The following is a 6474-nucleotide window of genomic DNA, read 5'->3' on the forward strand; positions in this document are numbered from 1 at the left end:
TGTAACGTGTATACGAGACAGTTTCCTGTAGAACGTCCTCCACGAAGGCATCCCTCCCCTTAGACTTCGAGGCTTTGCCGTAATTAAATAACCTAACCATTCGCTTGTGAATCCTGATTAAGTGTGACTGCGATAATATAGGAAATGACAATTTTTAGGAAAAAATATCAGTGCTAAAAGTCTGGAGATAAAAGTGTCTAGTTACTCATCGTAACAAAATCCTTAAATGCATAAAAGGTAAACTAATAGGCGAATTTCAATAGGCTAAAATGTTTTTCTATTCAAATTCAGATCGAATGAATAGTCGAGAATTAAAGGTAAAGTGTAATAACATCTGAATTTATACTGTTTGCGGTAATCGGTGAGAGAATTCAAAATTAGTTATTTTTCATTCGAAGCTCTGTGTTAGTAACATGATTTGAAGCTGAATACATGTGACGTTCTCTGCGTCGACAAAGTTATGATAGTCTTCAAATTTTGTCCGTTCAGAGAAAGGGCAGAACTATTATTTTATTTATTTATTTATTTTCTTGAATATTTACAATAGCCAATGTAGTAAATGTTATCTAAGCACTGAAAATGCATCACTGTGACATGTATTTTATATGGAAAATGAAAATAAAGTCATTATTTCTTGAGATGGAAAATTCAAATTTCACGAAGTTCGTAAAAGGTTAAAAGGTCTTTGATTTTAAAGCACAATTCAAAAATTCTCTGCACTTTTTTTTACTCGAAACTCTTGGATTCTGAACTAAAATATGTTAAATGTTTTAACTCTGAACCTTGTAAAAATTAGTTTAATTTATACGGAATTATCCCCTCCCCCCATGCTATCTCTCGTGGGATAACTGGAGCATGTCCAGCTAGCAGTCAGATAATCCATGGTTTGTATCGCAGCGAAGGCGTAGTCAGTCACATTCCTTGTTCTAGGGTGGGGGAAATCCCTTCGTTTGTACATTCTGGCATTTAACAGAAGCATTCAATTAAAAAAAAAAATCGTTGCAAATTCAGTGCACCTGATCACCAATATCGCCTCGTGGCGACTCTGAGTAAATATTCTTAGTTTCCTGAAGACAATTTGATCTTACCAGTAAGGCTGCTGAATAGTAGTTCGACCCGGGTTCGTATCTAGGCTAATGAGCTAATTGCATAATTAGGTTTCGTTATTTTCCACGTGTGTATAATGTGAATACGAATCAGTTTTCCTTAGAAAGTTTTCCAGGAAGGCACCTCTTCTCTTAGGCAGATAGACTTCGTATACCTTGCCATTTCCAAATAACTTATCCTAACTATTAGTTTAGAGAGAGTTTATTGTTTAATGATTAAAATTTACAGGGCTATCTTTTGAAATTATCCTAGAGCAGAAATGTCTTAGCTTCTGAAGAAGAGAGAACAGTGTCTGATCGTTCTCAAAATGGATAGAGTTTCATTCTTGACTGAAGAATCTCGAAATGTATAGAGTAAAACACACTTATTTTATGCTACCATTTTAAGTAATAACTGCAATCAAAATAAATATATTATAATTCAATTAGTTTAGAAATTTAAATTTTCTTTTACGTGGTGCTGAAATGTTCTTTCGTACTTTGATTTTAACTTGTGGAACCTCTAAATGTTTGGTTTATTCAGTTACGGCAAAGCGTACTAGGATTATCTGCCTAAGGGAATGAATGTCTTTGTGGAGGACTTTCTAAGGAAAACTGACTTGTATTCACATTTCGCACGGGGAAAACCGCGAAAACGCCCATGTAGCCAGCCCGTTCGCCTGAGATCGAATCCATGTCGACCGACCGGTGTTCAGCAGATTTACCGCTTCGAAGCTGTTGCGCAGAACCCAAGGGAGTTCCGCAGGACACAGTTAAATGACCATTGATTTACGAACTAAAACTTTCTCCTAATAGAAATAGAATTTATACATTTACATATATTTTGAAATGTAACATTTACTAATTTCACACATGAAAGCATCGTAAATAGTAAATCTTATAGACGTAATTTACATGAGGAATATACTATAGCTTGATACGATTATTGAAAAAAAAAAAAAAAAAAAACAGCAGATTACGTTATCATCGTACCATTTATTATATGACTTCGAAGCTAAAACATCAAAATCAATTTAAATATTTTCAGAATTATTTAACAGGTTAGGGATTAGAGAAAACGGAAATCATCCAAATTAGAGTCTAAACCTTTACTTTCTTGCTTGTAAAGGTAATTTTAGATTTGAAAAAACTTAAATTACGCTTTATGTACGGTGATTCAAAGATATTGCACGAATATCTAACTATTGAATGATTAATCATAGGAATATGGCTCCAATTTAATAAACAATTCAAATAATGTTGGTTTTAAGCTTATTATGATTTTGCCACTTAGCATCTTTAAGTACACTATATCAAACTTAGAATTTCATTCATATATACTCTCACTGAAGAAAGTTATAATTAGTGTAAGTACCTTCCTTTTCTAAAAGAACTTTTAGGGGGAAAAGTCAATATGAAATGTACAGTATTGGTCCCAAAAGATATGTCAGAGTTATACAATGTTAGTAATTTTCAGGAGATGGAAAATTAGTTATATAGGGATTGTACGAAACTGAATTCCATTAAATACATAATTACAAATTATAACTTACCCATGTAATTTGGTAATTCAAAACCGTTATTTCTAACGTAATTAGTTATTAAATTATTCACTTAATTAAAAGGTATTTTATAGAAATTAGCTTTCAGAAATTTTGCATGCCTAATAACATTTAGTAGTCTGTGATAATATTTTTATATGACTCTTCGAAATTTTAATTGATTTTTGTAAATCAGATATTAGTGTAATCTTGATCCTAATAAGGATATCATTTGATTTGATTAATTTGGCTGTGAAAAATATTTTTCTCCTTCACACTTATAAGGCTTCAAGATATATGTAGAGTTTCGCATACTTTTGTTAAGATGTATCACCAGAGAAAAATTAATGGAATCTATAAGCTTACCGCAATTGATTCATTACTTAAACTAGAACCACTGGCGCATGCTTCAGTCATTTGAGAGAAAATATATTTAAGCAATCTTATTAAAATTCCCTGCAGATATTTGCGAATACTGGTGAAATCTTATTAATATATTTTATTAGTACAAAATGCAGAAAATAAACTTAAGGCTACTTATAAATTTACGAAATATGACAAAATAATTCAAAAAGCAATTTACATATAGCGTGTAGAGATTTCGGGTGTAAATAAAAAGGGTCGAAAGAGCAAATTACGGAGAAAAGGACTATCGGAAAAGCTGGTGACGATTGTAGCCGTGCTGGTAAATTTACAATCCATAAATTATTTATAACTGATGTGAATCTACTTTTTAAAATAAATTGTCAGTAAACTAATAATGTAGATTATTTTTAAGTGAAACATAGCATTCTATTTATGAAATTTTGCATATAACCAACGCAAGAAATTTCCAGATTTTCGCAAAATAACAACGCAAAACATGTTCAGTTAGGGATCGAGTCCATCAGTGGCCGTAGAAGTCGCTGAACGCTGGTAGTCGGACCGCGCTCTAAATTCGGTTTCGGTGAAAGGGCTGGCTGCATGGGCGTTTTTGTTGATTTCTCCATGTGTAACGTGATTACGAGTCAGTTTCCTTTAGAAAATCGTCCATGAAAGTATCTCTCCTTAGGCAGACAGCCAAAATGAACTAATGAAATAGCCAAAATGAATCAGAAAATCTTAATTTTTTTATTCGTATTTTTCTATCCACTAATTTTATATAAGGTAAATATTAACAGGGAATAAATTTTTAAATTTTACAGCATATTGCGTACTCCTAATCTGAATGAAGTGAAGCATTTTTAACTAAAGAAATCAATAAGTTGCAAATTTTTAAAAGTTTCTTACAGTAAATTTCAAAATTTCCATAAAAGTGCAGCTTATGCTTGCTAAACAATTGCTTATGCTAAACAAATAATACAGAGTGAAAAGAGATTTAATTTAATTTATTTATTTTTATTTTTAATGGCAAATTATAAAGACAGCTATTGACAGAACCAACTATAAATGGAAAAAAATGGACTGAAAAACGGATTAAAAATTATTTTCGTCTTTTGTTTAGCTTATGCAATTATTTTTTAGTAAAAGTAGTCTTTTGTTTAGCTTATGCAATTATTTTTTAGTAAAAGTAGTTTATAAGTAATAACTAGCTTCATTGTATTATTTGCAGATAAAAAGGCAGTATGCATAACAATAATTTTCCCGTATTCAAAACTTCATAGTATTTTTTAATTAATTATATATCTTGTAACATTTCTTACGTTACACTATGAAACTGATTTAAAAGTCAAACTAAGTGATTTGTTTTAAAAATTTGTATATTCACTTTTACTTCCATTTATAATTATTAAATTTTAATGCTGATACCTAAACAATTCCAGAAAAGGCGTGACATGTGAATTCATATCTGCTCACTTTCTTAGTTATTTAATATACTTCATTTCTATAAAAGAAATCTCTCTTCAAATTGCCGAGATATAAAACGGGAGTTTCCTGAGCAAATTATGCTTTATTTTACTTACTTTTAAGATAGAAGTAAAGAATAAATCAGTTTATAAACAAAGTATCACTTACCCAAATTCTGTTTGCTAGATGTATGTATGCACTTATTCCAACATGTTGGAGACAGAAAGGTAGCTTATTGAGATTTCACTTTCTCTCGTTCACGAGTCGAAATGGAACTAACTAGCGCTCGGAACAACTGAACTGCACTTTCTGAAGTATCTGGACCAACAGCCACCGATCATCTTGGAAAGGAATTATCCCATACCAGACTAGTCAAAACGATTGAGGAAATCGTCACGAAACTCTTGGGAATTGATGTCTAATCCTAGGCCTGAGAAGTGGAGGAAAAACTCGAGCAAATGGTACGGTAGCATTAATTGGAGATCGGGAGAAGAATTTTTGAAACATTTTTGCGCTGCTTTAAATATCACAGTTCAACGCTTCGCCTCCGGGGTCCTCTTCCCAAACGTTTATGGATTTTAAGAAGGATTGTGGGATGTTTGAGAATGAGCAGTATTAGAAGTTATTACAATTTGTAATAATTTATAATCATAAAGTAGCGAGTAAAGTGTTAATTGATTTAACTTGTGGTATAATAAATCTTAACGCTGGCATCTTTAGCTGCTCGAATGGATTACGATATATAAGCATGTTGTAGAATGACGTTATATTGTGAAAAGAATAGAAATTTGAATGGGAAAAATAATTTGGAAACCAACTCTCCCATGGAGTAGAATACAGATTTCAGAATAATCATTCCGTTTCGCTAACTGCTGCACCACAGACGCTCATAGAAATGAACAATTTACAGTTTTACAAAATATATTTATATAGCTTACGTTGCAGACTTTTTTCTTCCAAACAAAATGGAATATTTCAGATGACATAATGCATTTGGAAATGGTGTTAATCATCATAAAATTTCATTATCTTTTATAAAGTATTGAAACAACAAGGTTAACTCAAATTATGAAGGGGTTTATATTAATTTAAAACAGTTTAAATATATTTAGAATAAAACATTTGCATGGAATGTGTACAGGACTATGCATGTTTTATTGTATATATTTACATAAAATATCCATAGACCTGTGCTCAATTTACATATATACATACATAAGCATGCATAGTCCTGTACTCATTCCATGCAAATGTTTTATTCAAAATTTATTTAAACTGTTTTAAAGTAATGTAAGCCCATTCATATTTTGAGGTAAATATAACTTGTTTATATTTATTCATATTTTGAGTGTAAACCCATTCATAGTTTTAGTTAACTATATATAAATATATATATATAACAAAGATATATGTATGTAATAATAAAATTCTAACTGTATGTTCTTTTCATTTTTAATGGCGACGTTCTCTTATTTGAAAGTACGTGGATTTAAATCCACAGCCCCGTAGTCAAGTTGTTTTTCCCGCCTTTTCTACACGTACAGTAATAGAATGTTCTGGAAATATTTAAAGCGAACTGGATTGGCTAACGAGGCTGACGTCATTTCTTGGAAGTTCCGCCTTTCCAGAGGCTATAAAAGGACTCGCAAAAGAATATCGGGGGCTTTTCTTAAATGTCACGATGCAGTAAACTTCATACAAAAAAGTTATTAGTAATTCTTTTTATTTACTCCGGATATCTGATTTTGTAACTGCTATTTTCTCCTGAATAATAATAAATGGATCCTGTTTTGTAAACTTGTCGTCTGATAATTTAAGCTACGACTACATTTATGATTCTTCACCATTCGATTTATGCCGGACAAAAGCTGGTACATTACATATATATATATATATAGATATATAGATAGTTAGATAGATAGATGCAGATAGATAGGGCAAAGATATATATATATGTATATAGGTAGATAGATGCAAAGATATATATATATATATATATATATACATAGGTAGATAGATGC

At 31.2% G+C, this 6474-nt stretch overlaps 1 protein-coding gene across 1 annotated transcript in view; it reads right to left on the reverse strand.

Moving 5' to 3' along the window:
* Nucleotides 1-4795, reverse strand: part of LOC118187092 (uncharacterized) — a 55086-nt gene extending 50291 nt beyond the window's left edge. The window contains exon 1 of the mRNA XM_035357282.2: nucleotides 4622-4795. The gene's annotated coding sequence lies outside the window, so the exon portion shown is untranslated. The remainder of the gene's footprint in view (nucleotides 1-4621) is intronic.
* Nucleotides 4796-6474: the final 1679 nt, after the last annotated feature.

The sequence above is a fragment of the Stegodyphus dumicola genome, chromosome 4 (genome assembly GCF_044657685.1).
Source record: "Stegodyphus dumicola isolate Sdum_Otavi_A_Nest chromosome 4, ASM4465768v1".
NCBI lineage: Eukaryota > Metazoa > Arthropoda > Arachnida > Araneae > Eresidae > Stegodyphus > Stegodyphus dumicola.